The sequence below is a fragment of the Salarias fasciatus genome, chromosome 6, assembly GCF_902148845.1.
Source record: "Salarias fasciatus chromosome 6, fSalaFa1.1, whole genome shotgun sequence".
Taxonomy (NCBI): Eukaryota; Metazoa; Chordata; class Actinopteri; order Blenniiformes; family Blenniidae; genus Salarias; species Salarias fasciatus.
In genome coordinates this window covers 884530-900121 of record NC_043750.1, presented here as the reverse complement: position 1 = coordinate 900121, position 15592 = coordinate 884530, and positions in this window count along the sequence as shown.

The following is a 15592-nucleotide window of genomic DNA, read 5'->3' as shown; positions in this document are numbered from 1 at the left end:
GGTTAAGAGGTTCTCAATGTTTTTCCCCGGTGTTGTCAGCCGTCATGATAAAACCACAAAAGAAGAACAGCTGCTCAGATTCACTCACATCTAAACAGACTGCGGCTGGATTCAGTCTGACTCTGGATTAAGAAGGTTTCGGGTCTAAACAGACTGCGGCTGGATTCAGTCTGACTCTGGATTAAGAAGGTTTCGGGTCTAAACAGACTGCGGCTGGATTCAGTCTGACTCTGGATTAAGAAGGTTTCGGGTCTAAACAGACTGCGGCTGGATTCAGTCTGACTCTGGATTAAGAAGGTTTCAGGTCTAAACAGGCTGCGGCTGGATTCAGTCTGACTCTGGATTAAGAAGGTTTCAGGTCTAAACAGGCTGCGGCTGGATTCAGTCTGACTCTGGATTAAGAAGGTTTCGGGTCTAAACAGACTGCGGCTGGATTCAGTCTGACTCTGGATTAAGAAGGTTTCAGGTCTAAACAGACTGCGGCTGGATTCAGTCTGACTCTGGATTAAGAAGGTTTCAGGTCTAAACAGACTGCGGCTGGATTCAGTCTGACTCTGGATTAAGAAGGTTTCAGGTCCCTCGTTCCGTCCAGTGAACCACTGTGGTCAAACCAGAACGCTCACAGGGCCGGGTCTTTGTTCCACCACAGGGAGGGGAGAGCGAGCTGAAGCGCAGTCCTGGCCTGTCCTTGAGCAAGGCAGCAGGAGGTGTGTGGATTTCTGAGCACGCTGTGTGGCTCTCGTCTCCATCAGGGAGTGAGGATGGATTCATGACACTCAGTTCATAAAGTCGCGTGATTCTGCCTCCAAACTGAAATCCACTCCTGAAACGTCTCATTTTTTAAATCTCCTGTTATTCTGTGTAGATGTTTCTCGGGTGTCTCACCTTCTCTCTCCTGTTTGCTCATTTGCATTTTGATTTCTGTTTGACTTCTTGAATTTAACTTAATTCATTTCTTTTTTCATGCTAATAGTTTAAACTATGGGAAATGAACTGAAATCAATGCAATGACAAACTGCATTCTTTCTGCTCTCACAGTCGTGCTTGTTCTCTGTATTTTCCTGCTGTTGTTTGGGGGGGGGGGTACATCCAGCGTCTGCAGGTATGCAGCCGGCAGCAGATAAGGAAGACTGACAGCTCCGATTCTCATCTCTCTGACTCTTCTGTCCAGTTTTTCTCTGTCATTTCGTTTCTGCATGAAGCTCTGAACACAAACGAGAAGAAAATCCGACCTGCAGCTGCCGAGCGTCCTGAGAGGCGATCAGTCCTCAGCTTCACACGCAAACAGGAAACAGGATTTAATCTAATTTAAAATTTGAATCTGGACACATGATTTACAAGAATGTAAATATTTCAAAACAAGAATGGCTAAAATCAGATTCACATCCACATCTTGTTGTATTCATATTTAGATAAAAATGTTTTTACAGAAAAGACTCACTGAGCTCTACTTGTGTTATTCATACAGAGGTGAGAGAGAATTAATGTCATTATTATCATTATTATTATTACTATTATTATCATTATTATTATTATTATTATTATTATTATTATTATTGTTGTTATTTTATTATTATTTTATTATCATCATCATCATCATCATATTACTATTTTTATTGTTGTTGTTAATGTTATTATTATTATTGAATATTTTTGTCAAGGTTAATTATTCAATCCTGAGTAGTGAAAATAAAATGTTATATTTTGTCATGTTGTCATTTAATTTTAAATTTATTTGCATATTCAGCTTTCCATTGTTTTTCATCTAAAACATGGACGTGTTGAAGACATGCACTGTTAAATTGTTTGCAGTTACATTTAGAAAATACTCTTCAAAAACATTACTTCAAGTCTTAGTTCCTCTTGAATCTAATGCTTCATTATTCCAATTTGGAAATTCATTTTTTCCCAACATTCATACTATAAAGTTACTGTAAATTAAAGTGGAGATAGAAATACTTCAAATTTAAAATGCTGAATGTGCTCAGCAACAACTCTGAATTATTAGAAGTATAATTTACATTTAATCCAATATTTTTTAATTGTCTTTGTCATTTTTTGTGAGCTATTAGTTAATTAATTAATTTATTAATTAATTTATTAATTTATTTGATAGGGATAGTGCACATTAATAAACATCTGCATTGCCAAAACAAAACAGGCGTAAATATGCCGGATTATAGCCACAAGGCTACTTTACATCCGTAGTCCTGAGGCAGATATGAGAAAAAAGGAACACAATTAGTACAAAAGAGAACATGTTAAAAATAGAATCAGTGATTACAAGACTGGTTTGCTTTAAGCCACACTTAAAATAAATAAATAAAAATATACAGTTAGGTTTTACATTCAACTCCATGTTCTATTTGTTTAGCGCCTCAAAAACTGTGCAGTGAATGAGCAGAGTGTGTTTTAATCCCCCTCAGAGAGGAGAACAGATGGAGGTGAAGGAAAATCATGACGGAGTCCGTCTGTTTTCAGACCAATGAGACGAGGAGAGAAGAAGCAGAAGAACCAGTGAGAACATGAGCTGACCAGACTGGATGGCAGCTGGACGACACCCAGCTCCTTCTCTCTGATGTGACACCCAGCTCCACCCAGCTCCACCCAGCTCCTGCTCTGTGGATGTCACACCCAGGCCCTTTAAACGTGTGAAGAGAAACACCTTCGTTTCAGCTAATGTGGTACAAGTTTTACCATCGAGCTTCAGCAACAACACTCTGAACGGAGCTCGTTACCAGAGATGGGTGACTTGGACTCGAGACTCGGACTCGAGTCACGATTTTATACTTTTTGACTCGATTTGATGGAATCAAAAAAAGACTTCTCACTTGGACTCTAAGCTCAGTGACTCTAGACTTGGACTTGACTCGAACCCTTTGACTCGACGAGTCATGTCAAGTCATAATAGTAATTTTAAAAGTGTGATGTATGAATCATTTTTATTTTTTAATCGCTTCATTTCATGGGATCGCAGTGACGCCGGCTGTCAGTCACACAGTGGCAGCCGGCGGCGGGAGCGCTAGTTTTGTCCCCCTTCACCGCGAGTGGCGGGTGGCGTTGGTGCACTTCCGCATTGGCAGGAATGCTCGTTTCCACACCTGCGAATTCCAGGCGCATTCCAAACAACACAACAGGTAGGCCACGATTTTTTTTTTAATAAACTGGTTTCTTCAACTCTGCCCAGCTGGAATGGTTTATGGGTGTGGAAACGAGTGCTCCCGCCAATGCGGAAGTAAACTGACCCCGCCCGCCACTCACGGTATAGGCAGACAAAACAAGCGCTCCCGCCAGAGCCCCTCGCCACCGGCCGAAGTGGATGTGGCCCCAGCATGAGTCAACCCAGAATTATTTCCTTTGTTTACAAAAATGACACAGTAGTTAACAAAAAACGGATGACACTGCGCTCCTGAGGCTGGAGAAAAAAGACATTTTTGGGAGGTGCGAAGTCGTCTTCATATATATATATATATATATATATATATATATATATATATATATATATATATATATATATATATATATATAAATAAATAAATAAATATATATATGTATACGGTGAGTTGTCAGCGTGAGCGTGCTGGCATGGTTGAAAGAGTCAAAGAATCTGAAAATGTCAGCGAATAAACAGACGCATATTCTAGAGAGAGGAAAGCAGCTGTTTAGACGAAGTCTCATGGAGGAAATTCTGGGATAAATTTCAGCTTTTGATTTTTACTTTCTATCATTAGCCTGTCATATCAGCTTCTCGGCTTTTTATATATAATTAAAAAAATACCACTGGCCAGGCTGAAAGCTATATAATAATGAGTCAACCGAGAACTATTTCGTTTGTTTACAAAAATTACAAAGTGGTTAACAAAAAAATCCATCACCCCTGAACACATGGAGGGGTGTGAGTAAATGAAAGAAGAAAAGTAATTTTTCAGTTTAAGCACTGAGGAATGTTTACAAGGCACACTGGACTGTATTTCACGTGTTCTATAAGAACTATTAGCACTTTTTTGTTTATCCTTACAGGATGTTTTCGGTATTGGCGTCCTGCTGTGCCTATGTTTTACTGTTAAAGCTGACTGTTAAAGGATCACTTCACCTTTAAAATAATTTTTGTCCTATCAGTTACTCGCCCTATGATCCGTTGAACACAAGGGGAATTTTTGTTTTTGTCACATTTGTTTCAGGTGATTAAGAACATTCAGAATGAATGGAAGTGGCAGGGACTGATTTTGCCCAACAGGGGGAGCAGATCTCATTCCCCTCCATCAATTTTATTCATTCTGGATTTCTTGAATCACTGAAAACTAAAATTATCCTTGTAATTTTTCATTTTTTAAAAATGTAATTCAAGTCGTGAAAATGTCTTCAAAGGTCTAGAATTGTTGGAGTGGGGCATTACATTTGTTTCACTTGACAGATATGGTGAAAATACCCAATCTACAAGCTCGCATCTCAAAGAGTATCGATATCTCAGTCAAAAATGTAATTATTGTTTTTTTTTTTCTTTTTCTAATGACTTGTTTAGGACTCAAGGAAAAAAAGTTTGAAAATGTGGCTGAAAGAGTTGAAAATGTGGCTGGTGGTGTGACACCACCCCCCCCCCCTGCTGGCGCCGCCTGGGGTTTGGTTCCACAGCCTGGGACTGGGTGGAGGGGAGGCGTGGGCAGGAGGCCGGCCTGCTGTCAGAGCTGTGTGCTCCGGAGCGAGAGGACTGGACCGAGGCCGCCCCAGCGCACAGCCCCGCCTGCGTACAGACCGCCACAATGGGCCGGCGGCCGGCGGGGTGGAGGGTGGGGGGGGACTCCTCAGAGCTCGGTACACAGCGGCCAGAGCGGTGTGGAGACGAACCCCCCCAGGACCCGAGTGAGAGCCGTACAGCAGCCAGCACATGTTTCTCATGCTCAGCTGAATTAGCAGCTTCATGAGAGAGGGAGGAATTCCACACACACATTATTGATGGGATTATTCCTCCTTTATATCCAGGTGGAGCCGGCCGGCCGGGCTGCAGCCGCCTGGAGGCTCCAGCAGGCGCAGCGAAGCAGCTTAACCCTCCAAAACCTGCAAAATGCTGTGGAGGCCTGCAGTTTGACCCTGCAGGGACGAGTTGACCCCTTAAATGTGTGTCCTCCCAGTTCAGGGAGGACAAACAGACATCCGAAGCGCTGCTACACACACACACACACACACGTACACACACCCAAAACTAATTAGCAGCTCTGGAGCCACACACAGGAATACATGGCTGCGTTTGGAGGCCTGAGCAGAGAATAGCATTAGCATACTTTACTCCGCTGACAACCTTGAATTGTCAACAGCCTTTCCTGCAGTAACTGCTCGTACACACACACACACACACACACACACACACACACACACACACAAACACACACACACACACACTCATGCATAAACATATGAAGATGGTATGTTGGCCTGCACTCGGTGTGTGTGTGTGTGTGTGTGTGTGTGTGTGTGTGTGTGTGTGTGTGTGTGTGTGTGTGTGTGTGTGTGTGTGTGTGTTGTGGCTTCCGTCACACACTGGTTGGTGGTTCCAGGAACTTCCAGATTGACTCAATATGCTCAGAATTTCTGAGGTCCTGTTCATGAATTATGACTGAATCTTGATATTCTGCGCTGTGACTCTGACGCTGCTGTTTGTTCTCATATTTGAAGTCTGATCCTCGCTGTGAAAAATAAAAAAAACCCTCGGACGTCGTGAAAGACCAAATGCCACTAAAATTACACAGCTTCAGATTTTTTTCTGTACTTTTTGGTGAAAGCTCTCAGATGATGAAATCGTTGCAGTCATGCTAATATATCAAAAACATTTTGACTCCTTGGGATCAGGTTTGATTAAACAATGTGTTTTTAAAACATTATTTCAGGGGACAGATGAACCCAGTACCACTGCACTATTTTCTTTTATTTTCTGTTTTTTCTTTTGTTTTTGTTTTTTGTCATTCATTTGTTATTTGGAAACCGTGAAATGCAGCAATACTTTACATGTGAGGCGCTCTGTGTTCCCGTTTTCATATACATATTCACAAATGAACCAAAGCAGCACAACTCACAAAAAATCTGAATCATATCAGAACAGCTCGACCTGGTGAATGGATAGAAAACCGAGATTTAAGCTTTGATTGGTTATATAATAAATGAATAATTAGTCTTATCTATGGAAAATACAACAAAGCACACATGTTGCTGTCAGGCTTCTGAAGAGGAAATAACTGATTAAAGTAGCAGACAGAATATAAAACTGAAATAAATAAATCAAGAAATAATGGCCATGCGACTAAACATGGTGGTGTTCATGGGATTTCATGGGAATCGTTGCTGCTCTGTGGATCTTTTGGTACCGTGCTGCAAATGCTTGTATTTTGAAAGTGTATATTCAAATTTCTGTGCGTCTGCAGTGACTTTTATTTTGAAAAACGCTTCTCCAGTGCTTATTTCTGGTCTTCTTTACACCATCCTGCAGTCGGCAGAGAAACTGCTTCTTAGAAGCGGTCTGTGGTGCAAAAAGGTTTGGGTAGCGCTCCCTTGAACAAGATGTATTGTGGCGTCTGATTCATGGGAGGCACAGTTTGCTGATCCTACAGAAGACATTTCTTTTTGTCATGCGGAGTTCCTGCAGCAGCAGACGCAGCGTGATGGTACCTCCACCACCTGCAGCAGAACACCTGCTGCAGATTTACACACTGACGCTTTACTTTCCTGAAACGCTCCACTTTGGTTTCATAAGGAAGAAACAACAAGATTCCACAAACACTGCAACACACTTCCTGTTTCAGACTGGCTTCAGCCTCCCGGCCGGGTCTGCTGTTGGCTGGATGTTAGTCTGAACAGATTCCACCTCAGGGAGCACACCTAAAGCCTCCTCCTCCCGTCACTCAGCACATTAACGTGTGTGTTTTACAGTCGCTTCAACCTGCTGAGGCTGGAGCTGTGTGTGTGTGTGTGTGTGCGTGTGTGTGTGTGTGTGTGTGTGTGTGTGTGAGACGGCGGCCCTGAGCTTACGCCCTGCTAGCTGTCCAGCTCTGCTGCGACCGCCAGGATGGATCTGGAGTTACAATAAAAAGTGTGAAAATAACATCCGTCTTGTCTGTGCCACTGCACAAATGGAAACACAAATGAGAAAGCAGAGGCACTTAAGCGGGGCGGCGGCGGCGGCGGCGGCGGCGGCGGGTTCAGGGAGGAGCAGCTCCGGCCGGCATGAGGGATGCTGGGCCGCCATGACAGACGGATCACCAGCCAGCATCCAGCAGACAAATGATGCAGCAGCCAATTCAATTTAACATCTACATTAGTGGTGTGATGTGATTTAGGGGAGGCGCGCACACTCATTTTCCACCACACACACACACACACACACACACACACACACACACACACACACACACACACACACACACACACACACATGCACACACACATGCACACACATATGCACACACACACACAGAGTCAATGTGAGAGCCAGTGCATGCTCCTTTTTCCCTTTACATTCTGTATGCTGAGTAGCACGAGAATTGTATACACACACACACACACACACACACACACACACACACACACACACAATCGTATCATGAATCCCATGGAGCTGAGTGCAGAGCCGTACAGATAAGGGTAATAGATGGGGAGCCTGCAGATGATCTGGCTGCTCCCGGCTGCATGTGTACAGTAGCTCTCAGAAAACACGGAAACACTTAATCGTCCCTCCAAGACGAGCGCTGCACCGCGGCTGCTCTCTGCAGAGCGACGCTAACGCCCAGAGAGGTCTCTGAATGTGCTTCTTCCTGCAGTTCGGTGAGGCTTCAGGCGTCCACAGGGTGGATCTGATTACTGGATGTTGCAATAATTACAGTCTCTAATTACAGAAAAGGCTCAATGAAATCATTCTTTGTTATTAGTTTTATTTATAAGTGTTCATGCTTTCACTGTATTGAACAATACCAACATTTAACACTGTAGACTGTGATGTGACAGTGTCCAGAGCTCATGTTTGCAGCTTCTGCAGTGGCAGGAAAATAACGCGCTGCTTCTGCACTCACATAATAAATGTATTTTTCAGTTAGAAGCACTAATTTAAAACTTCCTGGTGCAGAGTCCACTCCAGTAAGAAGAGTTTTCTGTTTTTAACAGTTTTGAGGAGTAACATGAGAGTCAGAGTCTTGTTACGGGATTGACTGAACTGAAATTAAATTAGCGGGGGACCGTTTCCCGCTGCTCAACCAGAGTCTGGACCAATCGGCCTGTCCCTGCATGATGGAAGACACCAAGAGAAGACAGGCTCCAGCCTCCAGCCGTCCAGCCTCCAGCCGTCCAGCCTCCAGCCGTCCAGCCTCCAACCGTCCAGCCTCCAGCCGTCCAGCCTCCAGCCGTCCAGCCTCCAACCGTCCAGCCTCCAACCGTCCAGCCTCCAACCGTCCAGCCTCCAGCCGTCCAGCCTCCAACCGTCCAGCCTCCAACCGTCCAGCCTCCAGCCGTCCAGCCTCCAACCGTCCAGCCTCCAACCGTCCAGCCTCCAACCGTCCAGCCTCCAGCCGTCCAGCCTCCAACCGTCCAGCCTCCAACCGTCCAGCCTCCAACCGCCCAGCAACTGGATTTAGGTGGTTCTACACATCGCTCTCTGTCCCTGTAATCTGTTTTTTTCTCTTTCTGTCCTGGAATCTCCAGCCAGAGGAAGTCTCCTCTGAGCCTGGTTCTGCAGGTTCGTTCTGTTAATGGGAGCTTTTCGGTTCTGTTCTTGTAGAATTGTTGGTTTTTCTGGAATCACTGTGTTGTATTGGAGCTGTAGAAATAAAATTGAGCTGAATTGATTTAAGTAGATGATCAGAGGTATTTGTCTTAAGGATATTGATCAGTGAACATGAATCTTCAGCAGGCAGTCGATGACAGAAACTCTCCCTGGTGTGAAAAGCGTTTCCTCCGGAGGCAGACGGACTCATAGAGGCTCCAGTGTTTGAATTTGACTTCTCTTCAGACTCACAGCCAGTTTGCCGTCATGTTGACAGAATTCACCTTTCATTCTAGACATGTTCAAATCTTTATCCAAAAAAAGAAAAAAAAAACAACAAACTATGGGATGTGAAAATTTGATGATGTTTTAAAAAGTAAGCTGATTCATGAAAATCCCGTTCTCCAGAGACGCTGCTTCCCGTTGTGTTCGCGTGAAATGAGCAGTTCGAATGTCGCCAGCATGAATGACTGAAAACCTCCTGATCTCTCAAGACTCACCATCAGTTTCTGTTTTTTTCTCTCATCAGGTTTTGCTTCATTCTAAAATGACACAATATTCTAACCTTTAATTTGTAAAGAAGACATACATCGTTTGTTATTATTTTTCAATAATATTTAGTCGAGATACATTTACTTTAACAGTATTTTTATTTGTGAACTTTGTGATGCTCACAATTGATATTTAAAAAAACCTTTTTAATAGATCAGTTTCATTGAAATTAGAGATTTTTTTACATTGCTGCATATTTATAGTTTCAATATTTGAAGATATGTGTTTAAATCACAATTTTAAATACAGCAAATACATTTTAATTTTCAGGTTTCTATTTTTTGTCATCAATTTGCTATTTTTTCTTTTTAAGAAATTACCTTTACTTATTAAATAACCTGAAACATTTAAAACCAGTAAATCAAAGTCTGTATTTTTAAACAATTTGGAAATAAAACTACACACTTTTTTTTGCATCAGTCACAATAATTTATTTTGAAGACTGATGAATTTTTACCCCACATCGTAAATGTGTAGTGTTTGAGCAGTTCAACATTAACAACGGAACAGAGCTGCAGCGCGGCGGCTGTCTGAGCAGGACTGATGTTGGGAGTGTGTGTTTTCGTGGCGCCTCCCGGAGAGCGCGAAGTGTTTGTCGTCAGCCCAGGCGTGAATTAGTCCGCCGTCAGTCTGACTCTGCTATTCTTAGCCGGTCCGTCTCGGCGGACGCCCGGCGTTCAGACTGACGCTCCCCCCGGACGCTCAGTCCTCCTCACATCCACACAGGACGCCTTAAATTGGTCGTGGTGGGATTCCGCGGCGCTGTGTTTAATTAACACCGGACGTCATTCTATAGGAGGGCTGGCAGACGTAAACATGGCAGGGTTGGTTCCCATTCGGCTCCGGCGAGAGACGCCTGACAACAGGGAGGTGAGGACGACCGCCAGAGCCAGAGCCACAGCTTTCTCAACCCCGGGCCAGGGTCTGGGTCCGGTCCTGCTCTGAACTCTCCTCCACAACCTCCTCACTGCAGATTTCACTGAACCTGCACCAACATCTATCAAACCACAGACTTCCTGCCTCACGGGAGCAGAGTCTAACAAACTGCTGGAATCAGTTTGCTGGTTTATCTTCAGGAGCTCGTCCACTCAGAGACCTCAGAGACCTGTCTGCTGTCAGAAACGTGGAGTTGAGACGCTGTCGTCTGCCTGGAGATGTTTTATCTCTTCAACGTGATTAAAATGAACGAAACCTTATTTCTTCCGTTTCTGTCTTTTCCTCGTCACTCACCACACTGCAGCCCTGAAGCTCGCTCGGCCTTCCTCTTCCATAGTCAAATGTCTTGCAGGATCCGCGATGTGATCTTGACGAGGGGAGCCAATGATTCGTAATTTCCAGATTTACTCTACTTTTATTTTTGAAAGAACATTTTGAAGTGTTTGCTGAAAGTTTCCTTCAGTCTGGGTTTAAAGCAGAGTTACTCCATTAAACCGCATTTCTCTCCATCGCTGGTTAATTCTGAAGTGTGTGTGTGTGTGTGTGTGTGTGTGTGTGTGTTACAGACTGTGGCTGTTCGGCTGTTTGCTGTCTTCCCATAATTCACTCTGTGTCTTCTGCCCGCTGCTGCAGCCCGGCTTTCTGCAGACCGGCTAAAAATACGGCGGCTGTCTGCTCGCTGGAGGACCGGCGTGGGCCGGTCCGGGTCCGGGCCAGACTATTAGATTAGCGGCTAAATTTGGCGTTGGCTGATGGGAGTGTGGCTGTTCGCTCCAGTCTCACAGAAAGCGGCGGGTTGGCGTCGCAGCGGGGAAACAAAAGAAAAGACGACTCCCACTGCAGACACGGCTCAGCAAGTTATATTGCTTCATAAATAAACCATAATATGATGAATTCCATCCTGTATGTAAAAGATTTCTCCTCCATATGAAGAAGTTTCCAGTACGTTTACTGTCAGCGTGGCAGGTTCCGGGGAAGCTCTGATTTAGAGTTTTTTTTTCTAAATACATGAATAAATAAAGATAATGAAGCTCATCCAGATGATCATTGTGTTCAAATGTATGTATAAATGTATATTATAGTGCTTTTATAGGTAAGATTAAAAAGTAAAACAAAATCACAAAAATGTGATTTATTGAAGGTTATAAGTGATTCATGAAGTCGTTTCTTTACAGTAAAGCACTGCGGAGGAAATCATGAAGAAGGGGAAACAAATGATCACATGAAGGAATCAGGAGTGTGTGCGCATGCTTCACTGTGTTTTCAACATGCCGAGAGGATTCATTTCTAATTAAAATAAAGTATGAAAGAGCAAGGCCCATTCGGTAACTGTGTTCTTATCACTGTGAAATATTTAGATTTATTACATTTAATTCTGGTGTAAAGGAGAAATGTGGCTGTAACAGCATGACTTCCTGTTTCACCTGGCGAGTAGCTGCTCTTCTCACTGCTGGGTCAGGGTCAGGGCTGGGGTCAGGGGGTCACGGCCAAACCTTCACTGTGATTCACAGGTTGTTAAAGCACTAGCAGCAGTTTGGGCTGCGCTCCGCAGCCTCTGATCACTGAACCTGAGCTCCGAGCAGCGCCTCGGCCCTCCGCTCCCCCTCCTGCCTCTCGCCTCCCTTTTCCTGCCTCCATCGGTGAGAACGGCGTCAGTTTGTTTCTCCACCTCTGAGTCCGGCTCTGCAGACGTCTTCCTGCTAAAGGCCGAAGCTCGGCTCCTCGTGACGAGTTATCCCGCTTTTCTCTGTAAAAGTGCCTTAAATGACTGTTTCTGTTTGACTCCAGAAAAATAAAAAGAAATTGAATTCAGTGTAGTGTGTGTGTGTGTGTGTGTGTGTGTGTGTGTGTGTGTGTGTGTGTGTTGCTGTGGACGACCTCCTGCAGATCCCCATCGGGGTGGACAGCTCTCATGGACGGGATCAGAAGAGGGAACATAAAAATGGAGGACTTCCTGTGACCCCTGTGGCCCCTGTGACCCCTGTGGCCCCTGGGAGCCAGCAGCCTTGATGGAGGCCAGAGAGGAAGAAACAGAGAGAAGAAGAGAAGAGATCAAAAAGAAAGAAAAGAAGAAGAGTAAAGGTGAGGAGAGGAGGACAGAAACATGGCCTGCTGACTGGAGAGAGACCTGGGGTTATTGTCTGTCTTTGTGTGTGTGTGTGTGTGTGTGTGTGTGTGTGTGTGTGTGTGTAATGAGCACAGTGGGTTGCTGAAGCGCTCATGTTGACTCCACAAGACAGCGAAGAGATGATAGTGTGTCTGTGAGGGGAGGGAGGAGAGAGAGGAGTCATTATGGACACAATAACACATACATATGTACGCACACACACACACACACACACACACACACACACACACACACACACACACAGTGAACCAGTGAGCTGAAACTGTCACAGTGAGAGAAGGTTCCAGTGGGTGCCAGCTTGTGTCCCCGTGGATTAGAAAAATGCATTTGAAAGAAATACACACACACACACACACACACACACACACACACACACACACACACACACACACACACACACACACACACACCCATCTGAAATTACTGTCCGGAGCGGGAGCTGGGATGGCTGCGTCCCCAGCTGCTCCCTCTCTCTGCGTTATAATTAGTCTGAGGCTGTTTTCTGGTCATGCTACGCAGCGACGTGACGGCGAACATGACTGTCACATCACCACACGACCAGTAGGTCCAGGGAAGCTGAGTGTATGGAGAGTCACCGTCTGCCGCTGTACATTCACTCCACAGTAAATGTGCGTGTTAAGTGTGTTTCAGGCTGATTCTGCAGAATTATTTTGTCGGAAAGATAAAATAAAGAGTTTTTCTTGTGGTAATAAAGTGAAATTGCAGGTCAGTGAATTGCTGCTGTTTGTTACGATCAGAGCTGTGAAAGTCCTGCTCTCGACACAGTAAGCAGAGATGTGCGGACTGCGGTTGCACCCGCGGAGCCCGCGGATAACCGCGGATCGGGTGGATGACGTGTCAAAAAATTAAGATTTTAATTACATTCGGGCGGGTTGCGGTTGAAGCACTCAAATAAAAAAAAGCAACATTTTAATAGCCAAAACACTATTCTGCGGATAGCGGGCGGGTTCGGTTTTGAGCATTATAAAAAAAAACTTTTCATGCGGGCGGACGGAGATTTTAAGAAGCGGTTGTGGATGAAAAAATGAGCCATCCACGCATCTCTAACAGTAAGACAGTCATGATGACCTGGAGGGCCTGCCTGCTAAAGGCCAGCTGTATTTGCTGCTAGCTGTACATGAGACTAGCCTCGTGAACCAGCCCCCCCCCCCCCCCCCCCCCCCCCCCCCCCCCACTCCTCATCCACATTGGATTTGGACTTGGGCTCAGTCTGGATAGGAGCCCATTGAAACCTCTTGCAGGGGGCGTCGGTTACTCCTTTGACTGACAGGTACTTCAGCCAATCAGCGCTTCAAAACAAATACGTCATCAAAATGCGTTGGCTTCTCTCAGGGTTAGCATTAGCTCATTAGCTCTAGCTTCTCTACACGCAAAAACACGCGAAAACGTCTTTTCCTGTCAGAACCTCTCCAGGCCAGACTCTGGCTCTTGCTTGATTGTTGTAATTCTTGGTATTTGGGCTGTAACTTTACTGATTGCAGCTTTCAGACGATGGTTAAAGTTAAAGTCCGTCATCTCTGCTAAGCGCAGCGATAGCGTCACTTCCAGTTTAACCACCGGAATTCACCAAAAAAATTTGAAAACAAAAAGCGGCAACGCTGATTGGCGTGAAATCCCCTTCTATGGGCTCCAATCAGACTGAGCCCAGCTCCAAAATCCAAACACCGCTCACACTCTCCAGCTGTCTGAAAACACCTGCCTGGTTGTTTCGACTCAGAGGACTGAAGTCCAGGTGAAGTCCAGAGTCCCTGTTCAGGTCCAAGTGGAGCTACAAGTCTTTTAAAACATTTTCAAGTCAAAACTCACCGGATTCAGGACTGGAGTCTGACTCCAGACCACCGGACGACGCCTCCATCCTCCACCTGCAGGCACCAGCAGGCCTGACGGAACGAGGCGCCGTGCTGTTCTGACCAATCAGAGGCTGCCCTGCCGGACGCCGCTCAGGATCAGAGGGTGGAGAGGTGGAGAGCCTCCACGGCTCCGGACCGGGCGTGGCCCCGGCACACAGCACCCTGGAGGTCCCAGGCCAGCAGGGCAGTGGGCCCAGCACACGTCTCTGTGGAGCGCCAGTGTTGGGTTGGAGGACTGTGGACAGGGGATGGTCTTCTCTGGGACTCTGCACCAGGTGAGACAGGAAGTCTGGGGGAAGTGATCCGCTGAGGGCCAATCTGGTTTGGTCCTGCAGCTCCAGCTGGTGTAGCAGGCTGGGTGTATGTGGGACGGAGGACATGGTGTGGACCAGGGTCCTCCTCAGGACAGCAGGTGTCAGAGTTCAGCTTAGAGGCTGCTGATCCAGGACTGTGATGGGATGGATGGTCGGAGCAGCCAGGTGTTAAAGGTGAACACGGCACACCCTCTGAGGATCCTCCGGTCATCGGCTAGCTCCGTCTTTAGCCAGTTTCCTCACTGCTTCCTGCTAGTTTGTAAATGTGTCTTTAAACTGAGACCCAGTTCTTAGAGCATCTTCCTCCCAGCCAGTGGAACTTAACCTGAAGCCAATCAGTCAACTAGACCCTTTTAAATTAACCTGGAAAGTACATGGACTACTAACACAACACTATCAAAAGAGAATGTTACGAAGGTAAATGACCGGTTTGAGGACCTCTGCTGGAGCATGCTGGCCTTCATCTGAAGGACCGAGACTGAAGATGAGGAGAACTGCCTCACTCACAGTTTGAATGAAAACGTGAGGAAGACCGTTCAGTCAGCCGAAAACAAAACCTCCTCACGCTGACATTTGCTGGAGGGCAGAGGAGAGTCTGTAAAAGCTGCTGGGATAACTTCTCTGCCTCATATCGACGCTGAAGCTAATCACCAACAGCGAGCAGGAAGCTCCTGACAGGAAGTGATTCCTCACCGCTTCTGCTGGTTCTAGAATGTCTTTGGATCAGTTTGTGGAGGAAGCAACACAAACCATCACTGAAACTGTAGAGATACAATCTGTTGACCAGTTTATTCACATTACAGAAACAGAGGACTGTGGACGTTGCTCTGGAAGAAGCGGCGTTTCCTCTTCATGTCGGTGTGAGATTACCCAGGGCCAGAGCCGAAGCCGAGGAAGATCAGCTGTTCCTTCAGAGACATGAGCCGAGCCCTCCGCACCGCTGTGTGCCGAGTGCAGGGGAATTATTCAACGAGCCTCACATTCACATGTAGGAGCTGTGAGGTGGAAGAACGGAAGAAAACAAACAAGCGAGGAGGAAAAGACACCGCCA